Here is a 16,559-nt window from a genome sequence, read left to right as displayed (position 1 = left end):
TTACACCACCAGGGCTCCTGGTAAAACTATAAAGAAAAAAAAATGACTTGGGAAGAGCTGTCTCCTCAAGATAGAGTAAACCTTAGTGATGTGGCTGGAATAAGACATTTGAGACCTTCATTTGCTGATATGGGATATCCATTTGCTGATGTCATACTAATTAGAGCATAGAATGTACACAATATTAATTTAGGAGAATTAGAAGTTGTGCTAGGCTGGGTTGTTTAGAGAAACAAAATCAGTGACACTCATATATGTATTAGAAAGAACTGTATATCAAGAAGTAATTATATATGAAGGCATTCCAGCCTGTACAACTCAAATCCATGGGTCTGATCTTAGCCAGACCCTCTGCAGACTCACGTAGTTGCAGGTCCATACTTAGAAGGGTCAAGTAGGAAGATCACAGTCAGGGGGTGCAGTCACGTAGGTCCAAGGTCTGGGGAACTTGGCAAGGTGTAAACAGTTTTTCAAGTTGGCAGCCAACAGGGGGCCTGCCCCTGGAGGCAGACATAGAATCCCAGGGAGTAGGAAGGCAAAGGGCAAGTGTGTTAATCTGGGTAAACAAATCCACAGAAACTCATATTTAGGAGAGAGTTTTATATAAAGGGTAAGTGTGCATCAAGAAAACATCCCAACCCAGTGCTGCCGCAGCCCACAAGTCCAACATTAGCCTCTATGTCAAATGCCAATCCACAAGTCCACCTCCATCTCATAAAACAAATGCAATGATGCCGACTGTAGGAGGAAAGCCGAGTCAGTGAACGTGTAAGCATCTCAGGGCTGGCAGGGGTCTCCACATGGCTGCTCCAGCACCCAGGGCTGCATCAGGGTAGGTCCATGTGGCTTCTGCTCAGGGATGTCTTGCAGGAAGTGAGCCTTACAAGCAAAAGCAGGGAACTGGCTAAGGCAGCTGCACGCTGGTCTGACCATCAGAGAGCAAGAGACCTGAGAGCTGGAAAGGCAAGGCTCACTGAACCATTTATCCCTCTGCCTTTCAATTAATCCCACATTTGTTTATTGGCCAGGCTGACACAGTAAACTAACTACCTCAGCTAGAGAGAGAAAATTTCTCACTGTCTCTGTTATGAAAAGGCGACACCCTAAAGAGGCACCACCAGCTGGTTGACAAGTTGGAGTCCACTCCTACCTTTCACAAAGTTTCAAGTTGACATAAAATCTAACCACTACAGAAGTTGTCAAAAATAAAATACATCAAGATTGATCCCATAGGCATAGGTGAGATAAGATGGATTGGTATTGGCAATTTTGAACTGTATAATCATACAGTTTGTCATGGATAATCTACAGACAATCATGGAAGCAACAGCCAAGAGATAAAAGGATGCATTGCATTGATCAAATCTGTTGCACAAGATCTCTTTACAGTGTTGAAAAGCAAGGAGGTTATTATTATTTTTAATGGTTTTATTTAATATAAAACTCACATATGATATACCTCCATAGTTAAATCACTTTTAAAAAGAGTATATATACATTATCACAATAAATTCAAGTCCTCCATCCCCACTCCTGGACTCATTGTTTGCACCCCCATTTTCCTCCCTCCCCATCTTTACCCCGATCCTTGATAAACCATTGCATCAGTTATTGTCTCTCAGCATTCCCTCTTCTTTCTGTGTTTCATAAATTGGGAAACCTAACATAAACAATCAAAATAAAAACAAATTAAAACAGAAAAAATGTATAGTATTAAAAAGATACAAATAAAAATAAAGAGTAAGAAAGAAAAGACTGCCAGCAATATTTAAAAAGCCAGAGGAAAAAAATTCTTATGTGGAACAAATGAGAAATATTTAAGCCTAGAACAAATTCAGGTTGGGTCAAGAGTGAAGTCAACTGACTATTATATTATTCTGTACTTTGATCCAACATAATCAAGTTTAAAACAATCTCTGTCTGATAGTAAAGCTGTTCCAGTCCCTTGGCTGTGGCCACAGGAGATCTGCCAGAAGCCTAATCTGACTCGATCCTCTGCAGTTGGATTTGGGGCTCACACTGTCCTCCATACAAATTAGCTGTTCACAATTTAAGCTCTGATACTCTTCCCTTCATTATATTTGGATTTTGTTATTGTCATCTTTGGATCACACAGGCTGGTGTGCTTCTTCCATATGGACTTAGTTGACGCCTCAGTTAGTTGGCTGCTTGTTTGAATAAAAGCCTTTAAGATCCCAGGCACTATCCCAATTGATAGCCAGGCACCATCCATCTACATTCTTCACCACATTTTCCTGTAGCGCTCTTATCTCCAGTGATCTCTTTCTGAAGGCAAGTATCAAGCAGGGCCATTTTAAAGAACTAAGTGTTCTGAAATTGGGGCTAGAGTTAAGTGAGAGCCTAGAATCCAACTGTTTGCTCATGGGTTCTGATCGACTCTGGTTAACTTGAGCGATCATATTATGAAAAACCAAACAAAAAACAACATATAAAAACGCCACTACCGAAAAATAAAAACATTGTCAATCAGTCCCCTGGGGTATAAGGTCATTGCATTGATGACATCGAAAATGTATCACATGGTATAGAATTTCAGGTTCTGTTGAGAAGACAAGTTTATGTGAGTATAGTCCAACGTCCAACTGCGAGCTGCAGTCCATGAGTTGGTGCTCTGTATAGATGCAATTCTTACATGATTGAGCTCTGTTTACACTGAGCATGGGGGTTGGCGCTAGGGGAAATTTTCCTGTAACATTCATTACAAGGGCAGAGCCTTGTCTATCAGATGAATACTTGTTATATTAATGCAAAGGGAACATTGAGGTACTAAATATCTAGTGGTCTGGGTCTCCTTTCAATGGACACTCACTAAGCCAGGGGTCCGAACCAAGGTCCAATGACCGCCATTTCCACAGTCTTGGGGAGGCCACACTTTGCTTCTTCTCCCATCAGGGAGTTTCAGCCCGGAGTCCAAAAGTGCAGATAGTTTTGAAGTAGGTCTCAGTTCATTCCTTCGGGCTTCCATGTTAAATCCTTCTGGTATGGCCCTTGGAGGATGCCATGTTCCCTGGAAGGCCAGCGCCTAAGGTCATCATAGTTCACCAATGGATGGGTAGAAATTTATCCCAAGTGTTTACCCAGGCACATATAACTGGGTTTATTCTCCCCTTAGGTTCCCTACAACTTTTGTTTAGCATCCCTTCCCAATGGGAGGGTGATTCTCCCCATTAAATCACCACACCCACCAGAGAAATATGAGTGTCTCTGCAGAAATGTAAATGCTCTTCTCCCCCGTCTTGGCTCGATTTGCCAGTAACGTTCTCTCTCATTCCTGTGGAGTGTCTGTTGACTGTTCACCTGGCTTGATACTTGCCTAGCAGGAAAATTGCGTACTACCAAAGAATATGTCCTTTCATGTCCCTCTTCTTTCGTGGAAACAAAAAGAAGTTTCACAGAGTGAGGTCAGGTGAGTAAGGTGTGTGGGGCAAGAGAGGCATGTTGTTTTTTTCCAAAAACCGGTGCCCTGAGATGACTACCTGAGCAGATGCACTGCTGTGGTGGCAAAACCAGTCCCCCATCTGCCACAAATCAGGCCCCTTTGGTCATACACTGTTACACAATCTTTTCAGAACCTCTAAATAGAAAGCTTGATTAACAGTCTGACCTGGTGGAATGAACTCCAAATGCACTACAAGTTGACATTTTCATCTGTTTTAAAAGTTGACTGATGCCCAAAGCAAGGTTTGTCATCAAACGACATTTCACCTTTTTTGAAATGAGAAAACCACTCAGACACCTGAGTTTTTGCCATAGTGCCATGTTCAACATCACAACAGTTTCTGTGGCATTTTTCCCAAGCAGGAAACAGAATTTCACAACATGAGGTTCTTTTAAATCGGCCATCACACACACACACACACACACACACACACACAAAACGAGGTTTGAGCGAAACTGCTTTTTTGAAAATTCTCTGTGTCCAGAGAGAACCTTCCCAGGTGACGCCACTGGGTGGAATAACTCAGAGCAATGTGCTCAATGCTTGCCTAGTGGGAAAATTGTGTATGCTGAAAGCTCTGCCAGTGGAGCTTTTTTCCTTTTTTTTTTTTTTAGGTACCCCCTATCAATTGAAAAATTTTACTTTCATGAATATCAATAATACTGTTTTATAATTTGAGGATTCTATTGGGTTACTTTTCCTTTGAATGGGCACAAATATGGACTTCTTCCATGTTTGGAAGTCAGTTGGCCAAGTTGCTGTCTTTGAATTTTCTTGGCATAGACTAGGAATTTTCCTTGCATAGATTTGCTGAAATATTTTGATTGGTAGCTCATTAATTCCTGGGGCTTTCTGTCAACTGCTTCTTTGTGGTCCAGTGACTGTATTTTTCCCATCCTCTTTTGAGGCTTCCTGCATCATTCAGTGTCTTGCCCATAGAATCTTGTAACTAAAGGCTTGAGTTTCTTTCTTGAGCTCTGTCCATTTCAGATAAAGCTGAGCATGTTCTTTTTTGGATTTCTATCTCTAGGTCTTTGCACATTTCATTATACTACTTGACTTTGTCTACTTGAATCGTCCTTTGAAAATCCCTGTTCAGCTCTTTGTCTTCATCATTTCTTTCATTTGCTTTAGCCACTCTACAAATAAGAGCAGGTTTCAAAGTTTCTTCTGACATCCACTTTGATGTTTTCTTTCTTTCCTGTCCTTTAAATGACCTTTTACTTTCTTCATGAATGACTATCTTGATGTCCTCCCACAGCTCATCGGCTTTTGTTATGAGTGCTCATGTGTCAAATCTTTCTCGAGATCTCAAAAATCAGGGGGGATAGACTCAAGGCCATATTTTGGTTCTCGTGGACTTGCTTTTATTTTCTTCAGCTTTATTCTGAACTTACATATGAGAAATTGATTATCTTTTCCACAGTCAGCCCCAAGGCCTAGTTTTAGCTGCTGATATTGAGCTTCTCCATTGTTTCTTCCCACACATGTAGTCAATTTGATTTCTGTGTGTTCCATCTACAGAAATTCATGTGTATACTCATTTTTTGTGTTGTTGAAAACAGGTATTTTCTATGAACAAGTCTTTGATTTTGTAACAATCAATTATGTAATCTCCAAGTTCATTTCTATCACCAAGTCCCTATTTTCCAACTACTGTTTCTTCCTGTTTGATTCCAACTTTTGCATTCCCATAGCCAATAATTATCAATGCATCTTTATTGCATGTTTGATCATTTTTCAACTGAAGATGTTGGTGAAATTCTTCAATTTCTTGTTCATTAGCTTTTGTGGTTGTTGCATAAATTTGAATAATAGTTATGTTGATTAGATTTCCTTGAAGGCAGATAGCTACAAGAACAGACATCATTGTACTTCATGATTGATTTTGCACTGTTCTTTCTGAGAATGAATGCCAAGCCATTCATCTTGATTGTGCTGTTCCCAGCATAGTAAATCAGATGATTTTCTGATTCGAAATGGCCCAAACCAGGCCATTTCTACTCACTAGGATATTGATCTATATATGTGTTCCATTTAATTTTTGATCATTTTCAATTTTCCTAGATTCATACTTTACACATTCTAAGATTTTTGAAGCTGTTTCTCATCAGCAAACGAAGATCAAGGAGGCTCAACTCCCACAGGCTTTACCTGACTCACATCACCATGGTTGACTCCACTCTGAGAAATTAGCTCCTTCTCAGTCACATTTCCAGTACTTCTTAACCTCAGGGACCCATCCTCCAGCACTATCTTCAGCAATCTTCTGTTTCCATTCATTGGATCTTCAGTATCTGACAACGTTTCAAAGCTATGTATAAGATTTTCAGTGGCATCTTCCTCCAAAGTGGGGATAACTTTCTTCCCTGTCTGATCTTGTCTGGAAGCTCCACTGAAACTTTTTCACTTTCGGTGACCTTGCAGGCATATGAAATACCAGTGACATAGTTTTCAGAATCACAACAACACACAATCTAACACGGTAGGACAAACTGATAGAAAATGGCAGAGTTGTATCCATAGGCCCAGGGAAATGACATTTCTCTGAGGAAGCTCAGGCATCTCTGCCTTCTCTTAACAGAGTCACGTTCTGAAAAAACTGAAAAACGAGAGTTTGTATGAATTCTAGTGTGATTCATTAGTTATCAAAGTCTTTTCTCAGGTGACATTGACCTTTGACCCTTAAGACCTTGTCTGGGGCTGACTGAACTGGGACTTCCAGTCTAATTACTGGAGATGGCCACTGCTGCCTTGCGCTTCTGTCCTGGTTCAGTCTTTCACCTCCGTTTTCTGCTTGCTTGAAGACAGGCTTGGACTACTGGTTCCAGTGAGTCTTATGCTCTTCTGGACTTATTAGTTTTTCTTTCTTCCCTTTTTACTTCTTATCTTTTTTTCCCTTTCAGTCCTTCCTACATCAGTGGAGCCATCTCATAAGGGAAGGCTGTCACTAACAATAGTTAAAACTTTGCTGCATTTTCACAACTAAAAGCACAAATGAGAATATTTGGGATTTTGAAGTTTATCTTTGTGCATTAGGTTAGATTAAGGTCATTCATATCTGCCCACTTCCCAAATAGAATGATCTAATCCACACTTTTCCAGATTCTAGTTCTAGATTCCAGCGATCTAACACATCACTATCCAAGTACATCAGACCTTTGTCTTCCCTTGTGTGTCTCTGCCAACCACAGTACCATGTGCTCACTAGGTGTGGCTTAGGATCAGATTGCCTGTTTCACGTGTAAGTCTTGACTCCCTATTAAATGTAACATTCCATAAGGCTAATGAGTAGTCTTCCCCGTCCATGGCATCAAGTCTATTTTGAGACAGCAGAATTTCCCTGTAGAGTTGCCTAAGCTGCATATATATTTTTTCCAGTTGATTCTGACTCATAGTCACCCTACAGGACAAAGCACAACTGCCCCTGTGGGTTTCTTTTTTTTTTAAATCATTTTATTAGGGGCTCATACAACTCATTACAATCCAGTTGTGTAAAGCACATTTGTACATTCATTGCCCTCATCATTCTAAAAACATTTGCTCTCCACTTAAGCCCCTGGTTTGAGGTCATAATTTTCCCCTCCCTCCCTGTACCCCCTCCCTCATGAACCCTTGATAATTTATAAATTCTTATTTTGCCATATCTTGCCCTGTCCGATGTCTCCCCTCACCCACTTTTCTGTTGTCTATCCCCCAGGGAGAAGGTCACATGTAGATCCTTGTAATTGATTCCCCCTTTCCAATCCACCCTCCCTAAGCTGCATTTTATTATGGAAGTGATACCTTTATCCTACGGAGGGGCTGATGGCTTTGAACCACTCACCTTTCCGTTAACATCCAAGCTCTTCACCATCACACCACCAGGACTCCTTATGTTCTCCAAAGCACTCAGGATTGTACTTCATTTAAAAAAAACAACAATGATTGTGAATGAAGAACATGGAATGGGAGAAGATTTGCACATATAGACTTTTCTGAAAGAAATTGTGATGGAAAAATTTTTTAAAAACATAATTTAAACAATAATTCAGATAGTTTAAAAATATATAAAGTCATAAAGATTCAACATTTGATATGATCAACCAGTTACTGTCATGTACCATTCATATTTAGGACTTTACCATCTATTTAGGAACTGAATTTTGTATTTAGTGTAGGTTGGGCCCTGAATTTTAATTTGTAGACATGAGGGAGATATGGGTGATGGTGGTAGTTATGCTGGTGAAGGGGTAGGATGGCGGCATATCCCTACCTGTACCTTGTGTTAACTGTGTTATTTGGCATCTCTGTGGCACAATGGATATACTCCCAGACTTATTGGAGCATATCTGTGATCATAGAGGACTTGGAAACTGTCCCATGCCACAAAAGTAATGCTAGAATCCTTATTTTCTCTACAGTAAAACAGTGGCTATCTAGAGAGTTTAACTCAATTTAAGTGAAAGTTCATATTTTCTCCCCAGCTGTCTCAGCTGTTCTCAGGAATTCTAGAAGTCATGCTAAGCTCTCAGCTGGGCCAGTGATTCTGGAAACAGCTTTCTTCATCTACCTCAACAAATTCAACCCTCATTCCTTAACCCTTTCCTATCACATTGTATTTGTGAATAATAACTCATTTGTTCAAAGAGCGGAGAAATAAAATTATCTGATAATGAGCACTCACAGGGCTCCAGGAATTGAGCTGGGTGCGCTCACCTATCATTTCACTTAAGTATCATTATTTCCAAAGCAGACCATACTCCTATTTTCACAACCCAGAATGACTAAGTAACTTGTCCTAACATATGTAGATTCCAATATCTTAACAAAAACTAGTCCTGAAAACTGCAGATGTATTTAGAACTGGCACCTACCAACAGAATGGGTTTCACTACAATAGAATTGACTTTAGAAATGGATCGAACAGGAACAAACATTTTTATCTAATACTCATTTCAAAGAGGGGGAAATTCTGCCAGACATGGAGATGATAGTTTTTTTCTCTGTATGATGGAAACTTCTTGCCACACCCTAACAACTCTCTACCTTCTATGGACAACAGCCCCCACTTACCCACCCCACATGAACACTGAGCAGCTAAGGGCACAAGCTCCTTCAGGGTTCTACTTCAGACATCTTACTCGCTTCCCTCTCATCTGCTTCTACTCAGTAAAACAGCTGGCTCAGTGGCATCTCAAGACCCACAGGCTATTTTTATGTGACCATCTGCCTTGAGACCAGCCTGGCAGGCAGCAACAGGTCATGGAATGGAATACCAGGTGGGTGGGGCCTGAACAGCTGCAGATGCCCAATCTGGTCTTTGTTGTTCTATTTATTGACCCTGGAACTTTTGAGTGTGGATAGCTAAAGGAAAAAATAAAGCTCTTGAAAAATCATAATTTGGAAAATGTGGGCAACCTTGTCCTCTTCCATGTTTATAAGACACTGAGAGCAGCTCTGTCCTGCTTTCACTAAGGTCTGGTTCTTAGGTGTGATGCCTGTTAGATGAGCAGATTTGGGCAAGCTCCCTAGATACTGCTGAAGTGTGTGTGTCAATTTCACTGCCTACAAAGAAGAGAGCCTTGGATATTCTCTGCAGAGGAAAATCATTCATAAGAAGCCTTTCATATCAATTGTGTGGCCCAACTTGGCTGAAAACAGCTTTAAGCAAGGTCACGCAGTCAGTTCCTCTGCCTAGAATATATAACCCCAAACTAAAATACCAGATTCTCTGCCATTCCCTCAATTTTGACTCTTAGTGACTTTATAGAACACAGTAGAATGGTCCCTGTGGGCTTCTGAGCCCGTAACAAGAGCAGAAAGCCTCATCTTTCTCCTGCAGAGCAGCTGTTGGTTTTGAACTGCTGACCTTCTTGTAAACAGCCTGACTTATAACCCACTTTGCACCAGGGCTCCTCAGGAAAATAAAAATACTCAAAAATGGAAAGACTTCATAGGCACTAGGATAGCTAGCAAGCAAGCAAACAAACAAACAAACAAAAATCAGAAAATAAGTATTGTGGAGAACATGGAGAAATTCGAACCACCACGTGTAGTGCAGGGGTGGGGATAAGACAATCAAATGGTGCAGCTGCTGTGGAAAACATTTTAGTGGTTCCTGAAAAAGTTAAATATAGAATTACTATGTTTAGTATACATCAGTGATTCTACTCTTACAATGAAAAAAAATGGGGAAAAGATTACTGATAAACCAGTGTTTACTGTGGTGTTCTCCACCTGTGTTAAGGTGGTTATGTAGAGAAACAAAAGTAGGAACAGCCATATATGAATAAGAAAGAACTTTATATGAAGAAGTAATTTTTATCTCAAGGAGGCATCCCAGCCCTGAGCAACTCAAGTCCATGGGCACCCTACTAGCAAGAGCCCTCTTCAATGGTATAGGAAGGTGAAATGGGAAGCAAGGAGATCACAGGCCAGTGGGTGCAGAATCACATGGCAGGGTACCACCAACTCTCAGGGTCAGTAGTCTGGGGCCACCCATGGGGCCACCCATGGAGGCAGACACAGAATCCAAGCAAAGAGCAAGGCAAAGGCAAGAAAGAAAGGTTGCCATTATCTCTCATTTTGTTTGTACTATCAACCAAGTAATATCATTTGAGTACAATTTATAATTACCAAATCTCAGGAGTAATTTTTATTTTCCAACTTCATCTCAAAATTTCTATTACATTGAAACATAAAACCTTATAGGATTTTCAAATTGATTTTATAACTCTAGTCTTACAAACTGGTCACAGAGACCTACCTTCCTATCTCAGTTCTCATCTTGTCAGGCATATCATTTAATTTGTTATATAACTTACATTATATCTGGTTGTCTTTATCTGGGTTATCTAGTGGAGTAAGAGCAGAATGAATCACATACATTTAAATATATGTTCAGAGTGATTCTTTTCAAGGAAATGGCTCACACAGTGGTGGAGGTTGCTAAGTCCCACATCTTGGGTCAGGTGTCAGGCTGAAGGCTTCACCTGCCTCACATGGGTTGAAGGGATGATGAACCCCTAATTGATGGCTAGAAAGCAGACTGTTGGCTCACAACTAAAAAACTGGAGGTCAGATAATAATTTGTTAGATGAAAGACTGAGAGAGATTTGCTAGAACATTCATATATTTATTGGATACAGGCCATACCCAGAAGGAAACTTACCTTTTAACGGATTGCTTGCTTACATAAGATCACAATACATATCTACCATACCACATAGTTGTGTTGACACATAACCATAACTACTACACTTGAACTAAATAAAAAGTTTATTTGGATATTGAAAATCTTGCCTTGTGTTACTCATTGTTTTCTTCACCCCCCCCTTTTTTTTCTTTTTAAACATTGTATTAGGGGCTCATACAACTCTTATCACAATCCATACATATACATACATCAATTGTATAAAGCACATCTGTACATTCTTTGCCCTAATCATTTTCAAAACTCTTTGCATCAGGTCCTCTTTTTTTTCACCTCCCTCTCTGCTCCCCCCTCCCTCATGAGCCCTTGATAATTTATAGATTATTATTTTGTCATATCTTGCCCTATCCGGCATCTCCCTTCACCCCCTTCTCTGCTGTCCGTCCCCCAGGGAGGAGGTCACATGTAGATCCTTGCAATCAGTTCCCCATTTCCAACCCACTCACCCTCTACTCTCCCAGTATCGCCCCTCACAGCCTGGTTCTGAAGGCATCATCCACCCTGGATTCCCTGTGCCTCCAGCTCCTATATGCACCAGTGTACAACCTCTGCTCTATCCAGACTTGCAAGGTAGAATTTGGATCATGGTAGTTGGGGGGGAGGAAGCTTCCAGGATCTGGGGGAAAGCTGTATTCTTCATGGGTGCTACATCGCACCCTGACTGACTCATCTCCTCTCCTAGACCCCTCTGTGAGGGGGTCTCCAGTGGCCGACAAATGGGCTTTGGGTCTCCACTCTGCACTTCCCCCTTCATTCACTATGGGAAAAAAAAAATTTTTTTTGATGATGCCTTATACCTGATCCCTTTGGCACCTCATGATCGCACAGGCTGGTGTGCTTCTTCCATGTGGGCTTTGTTGCTTCTGAGCAAGATGGCCGCTTGTTCACCTTCAAGCCTTTAAGACCCCAGACACTATCTCTTTTGATAGCTGGGCACCATTAGCTTTCTTCGCCACATTTGCTTATGCACCCATTTGTCCTCGGCGATCGTATCATGGAGATGTGCAGCCAATGATATGATTATTTGTTCTTTGATGCCTGATAACTGATCCCTTCAGGACCACGTGATCACACAGGGTGGTGTGTTCTTCCATGTGGGTTTTGTTGCTTCTGAGCTAGATGGCCGCTTGTTTATCTTCAAGCCTTTAAGACCCCAGATGCTATCTCTTTTGATAGCCGGGCACCATCAGCTTTCTTCACCACATTTACTTGTTCACCCGCTTTGGCTTCAGCAGTTGTGTCAGGAGGGTGAGCATCATATAATGCCAATTTAATAGAAGAAAGTATTCATGTGTTGAGGGAGTGCTTGAGTAGAGGCCCAAGGTCCTTCTGCCATCTTAATACTAAACCTATAAATATAGACACATAGATCTATTTCCCCATCCTCATATATATATATTTGCATGTGCATGTCTTTGTCTAGACCTCTATAAATGCCCTTTGCCTCCTAGCTCTTTTCTCTATTTCCCTTGACTTTCCTCCTGCCCCGCTATCAGGCTCCATTCTCACCGAGGTTACTGCTATACCTCTTCTTTACGTAACCTTACCTTGATCATTCCCTACCAGGTCTGCCACTCCCCCTTCACCACCAATTTGGATCCCATGTTGTTCCCTTGTCCCTGAGTTTGTTAACACTACTTCCTTAACCCCCCCACCTCTCCCTATCCAAAGTCCCCCCAGAACTGTCGGTCCCGTTGTTTTTCCTCCATTGTTTTCTTAAGCAATGTTCATTCACTTTAGTTTTTAACATGGATAAGTGAATATCTCATGTATTGTTTGTTGTTGTTACTTGCCATTCAGTCACTTCCTATCCACAGTACCTTATGCACAACAGAATGAAACACTTCCCAGACCTTTGCAATTCTCACAATTGTTAATCTCTAAGAAGATGGACTTTAAGGCAAACAACATGATAAGAGATAACACACTCCATAATGATCAAGGGAACAATACCTAAGGAAGCCATAACTATAATGAACATATATGCACCCAGTGAAAGACCCTGGAAATACATCAATCAAATCCTCACAGAATACAGACACATCGACAATAAGAGGAGACTTTAATACAGCGCTCTCAAGGGATGACCCAACAACAAGAAAAAAATCAAGAAAAGCACAAAAAAGCTGAATTACACAATTGACAATTATGCTCTACAGGAAGGTCATAGAAGGTGGGTGGAAAGTCTTCTGGATCCAGTGGCAGTGGAAGCATCTCAATGTTGGTAGGGGTCTCCATGTAGCTCCTCCAGCTCCAGCACTCCAGTGTAGCTCCATGTGTCTTGTCAGCAGGAATGTCTTGCAGGGAGTGCATGTGTACCTGGCCTCCAGTGAGCTATTTTTCTCCAGAGCACTTCCAAATGAGGTCATCAAGCTGCAACCTGATTGACAGGTCAGATTCCACCCCTTTAAAGTTGACAGTAGATTATGTAACTGCCACACTTTTCTCTCAAACTCCTTCAATAGTTGCATGCGTGCAATCATCTGTCTTTCATGGTCTTTTTCGGGTAAATCCATAGCCTGTTAAATTTCAGCTGTTAAATTTAGCCTGGCTGGTATTCGGTTATTTGTTTCTGTTTCTCTGGCTTCTGTGTGTGCATCAATACCTTCTGTTGTTTTCTTGACATCGGGGTGTCAGTATTAGGTGTGCTAGGGAGGTGGTGCTATGTGGAATGGGTAATTTTGTTTGGTGGTGCAGTAGAGGGCTTATGGGCAGTTTGTAATAAGTATCTTGGAGAGAGTGTTAGATTAAGTGTTGGGGGGTGATCAGACTAGGGGAGGAAGTGTTAGAGGAGGGCGAGAGAAAGGAATAGTAAGTAAGGAAATGGGAGGTGTTGGGTAGTGTTATTTGGTAGGTTAAAGGAACAGAGATTAGCCCCCCAAAATTTGCAATGATGGGGTTATGGGTCCTAAATTATGCTAGGAAAAAAGCCTACCATTGGGAGCTGCACTGATCTGTACCTCAGGCATGGTGAATTAGTTTTGTTGAGTTGGGCTGGAGCTTCCCGGTTGTGTGAAGAATTGGTCTATTCACCTGCTCCAGGATGGCCTATAGAGTTCCCTGCACAGGCTTCACTTGTAGGAGAAAGAGGATATGTTTTAAGTGGTGATGTTAATTGTAGGAAGCCTTCTTGTTAAGTATAGTAAATTTTGATGGGTTGGACAAGAAGATTATAGGAGATGTGTTGCTACTTGGTAGGTTATAGGAGAGTTTACTGTGTGTTACTGAGGTGTGGAAGAGAAGTCTTGAGGTAATGGTGGTTGGGGTAGGTGAGGGGTGTATTAAACAATCTAACAGAGTCACTTATCAACATTGTATAACATATAGGGAGAGGGTAAACCTTCTGTTGTTGTGTTCATGGTAGAAGGCCCATTTAGTACGATTTTCTGTACAATTCAGTGCTATCGCTCTTTGAGTGTGGCCCCAGGGTGGAAATAGGATATGGGGGTCCGAGGTGGAGGGAAAGAGGGGATTTCCAATCACGAGGTGGTCCTGCTAAGGACAGTGAGTCCCAGTATCTGCCAGATGCTAGATAGGGAAGTGGGAGCCACGGAGAAACCCAGGAATGCTGGGTTCCGGTTCCTCTGGTGGGAAAAGCGTTTGATGGTTTTCTTTCTCAAAGGAAAATCGAAACAGAAACAAACCTAATGTACTCTTGGCGCCTGCAGAGGGTTCCAGTTTTGTTCTTGTCTTACTGGGCTGGATCCCTTTCGATTAGATGGAAGAATCTATTTGGAGAGTTCTGCCCTCGCAAGGAGGGGAGGTGCAGGACTCCGGGTAAGGGAGTGAAGCTCTCATCAGCATACTGCCGCAAGCTCTAGCGTCTAGGCTCCCAGAGGTCCACAATGGTGTGGGGTCTTGGGCTGCACTTGGTGGATGGTCTAACTTGGGATATCCCCCCTCGCTGGCCAGTCGCAGAACTAGGAGGTAGGGAGGAAGCTGGAATTCTCTGCCCCACTCACCCTGCTATTGTAGAGGGTAGGAGAGACCACTGGCGGGCGGGGTGGGGGGAAGGTAAGGGGTGTGTGTGAAAGGACCCTGTGCAAGCTCTGCTGTATTCTCCCTGGGAGAGAATCCGAGTGGGAGGTCGGAAAAAATCCTAGAGTGCCAAGAGTCTAGGTTCCACATCTAAAATCCTAGAATTGGCCTCCGCTCCTGTTGATCCTCTGGGCCACAAAAGGAGAGAAGTGGGCAGGGGACTCTACGTTGGTGCGATCTTCCCAGAACTCTCCCCTGTCCTTCTTTATGAAGTTTTGCTTCTAACTCCTGGAATTACTTTTTCTACAAGGACTAGATTGTGGTAAGTCTGTTATTCTCCTGTTCAAGAAGATCCGATTTTTCAAGTTTCGTCTGAACATGAGTTGGGTCATGTTGTTCTTGCTAAGGAAATCTGTTTCTCTAAGACACATGCCCTCCCATTTCTGCATGTTCGATCACATTTCTCATGTATTCCAATTGCTTTTTTAAAATATTATTTATTTTCTGCCTCTACCGAGTGAGATGTCAGTTGTTGATTGTGCTTTGATTCCTCATTCTTTGGATTCTCCATTTCCTGTTTCTGCTCATCCAGTGCCTAATGTACTTATCTCTCTAGATCAGGTTTTCACTGCTCTTTTTTCTATATCCTTTCAAGTTCTAAACATCACGTCTTCTCTTGAAGACTTGGCTGTTAATGACTTGGCTGTTAATTTCTGGATAGATAAATGCAGACTTATTTGAGGAGCATCGCCTATCACTAACAAGGAAAGGGTTATAGGGTGTGTAGACTACATATAGAGATGGAGAATGGAGAACCATACTTCCATTTGACTGATGGTCTGGGAGAATTAAAGTTGGGGGTGGGGTGGGCAGAACCTACGTGGACAACTGAGAGCTAGAAGTTGGAGGGACCAACACTGCCACCATCTTTCAGTCTGCTCAGCAGACCACTGCAGCTTTGGGGGGTGTCGAAGCTCTCATGCTTTTCCTCAAGATTCAAGAGTCGCCCACCAGAGGTGACCTCACGTAGCACCCCTGATGGAAGGGGCAGGAGTACGGGGTATTGAAACCCCTGCTGCACATCTCCCGTATAATATAATACTATTTTTCTATAATTTGAGCTTTCTGTTGTGTCATCTTTCTTTGGAATGGGCACAAATATGGATATCTTCAAGTCAGTTAGCTGTCTTTCACATTTCTTGGCATTTCTATTATCTTTTGTTGTCAATTGGATTGAGGCTTTTCTGTGTGTGTGTTTTGTTGTTGTTGTCATTGTTATTAGGCGTGGGGGTATTATTTTCTTTATATAAATTCCATGATGGGTAAATCTATGGAGACAGTAACTAGATTAGTAGTTCCTTAGGGCTATGGCAGTGAAGGTTGAAGTGTAATAGGAAGCTCATGATAATGGGGTTAAGAATGAAGAAAATGTTCTAAAATTGATTGTGGTGGTGATTGCGCAACCCTTTTAAATATATATAAACCATTGACTTATATAATATGTGAATTGTATGTTAATAAGAGTGTTAAATATTTTAAGTTTGTATAGAATATTTAAAGTAATTCCAAATTTACTTATTTTGTTGTATTATCCAGAGGTAATTAAATAATGCGATTTAGTCAGGGACTTAAGCATCTGAAAGTATTTTAAAACTTTTCTTTAATCACTAGCCTTTGTCATTATCATTGCATTGGTCCTTCTCTATAAACTTAAAATTGCAAATAAGTGTAGTTTTAAGTAAATATTTCTATGGAAACAATTTTTCTTGAGTACCAAAATTACGTTGATGTATTGTACTATATATTTTTTCACCTTCAAGAAACCAGGATAAAACATGAACCTATCTAGAAATAACTATTTGAATCATGCATTTAAAATAAATGATTAAACCACTTCTATGTAAAATTTCATATGAAAAACTTGAA

Source organism: Tenrec ecaudatus, chromosome 15 (genome assembly GCF_050624435.1).
Source record: "Tenrec ecaudatus isolate mTenEca1 chromosome 15, mTenEca1.hap1, whole genome shotgun sequence".
NCBI classification, from domain to species: Eukaryota; Metazoa; Chordata; class Mammalia; order Afrosoricida; family Tenrecidae; genus Tenrec; species Tenrec ecaudatus.
The sequence above is the reverse complement of the archived record's forward strand: the minus strand, read 5'-3'. Positions refer to the sequence as shown.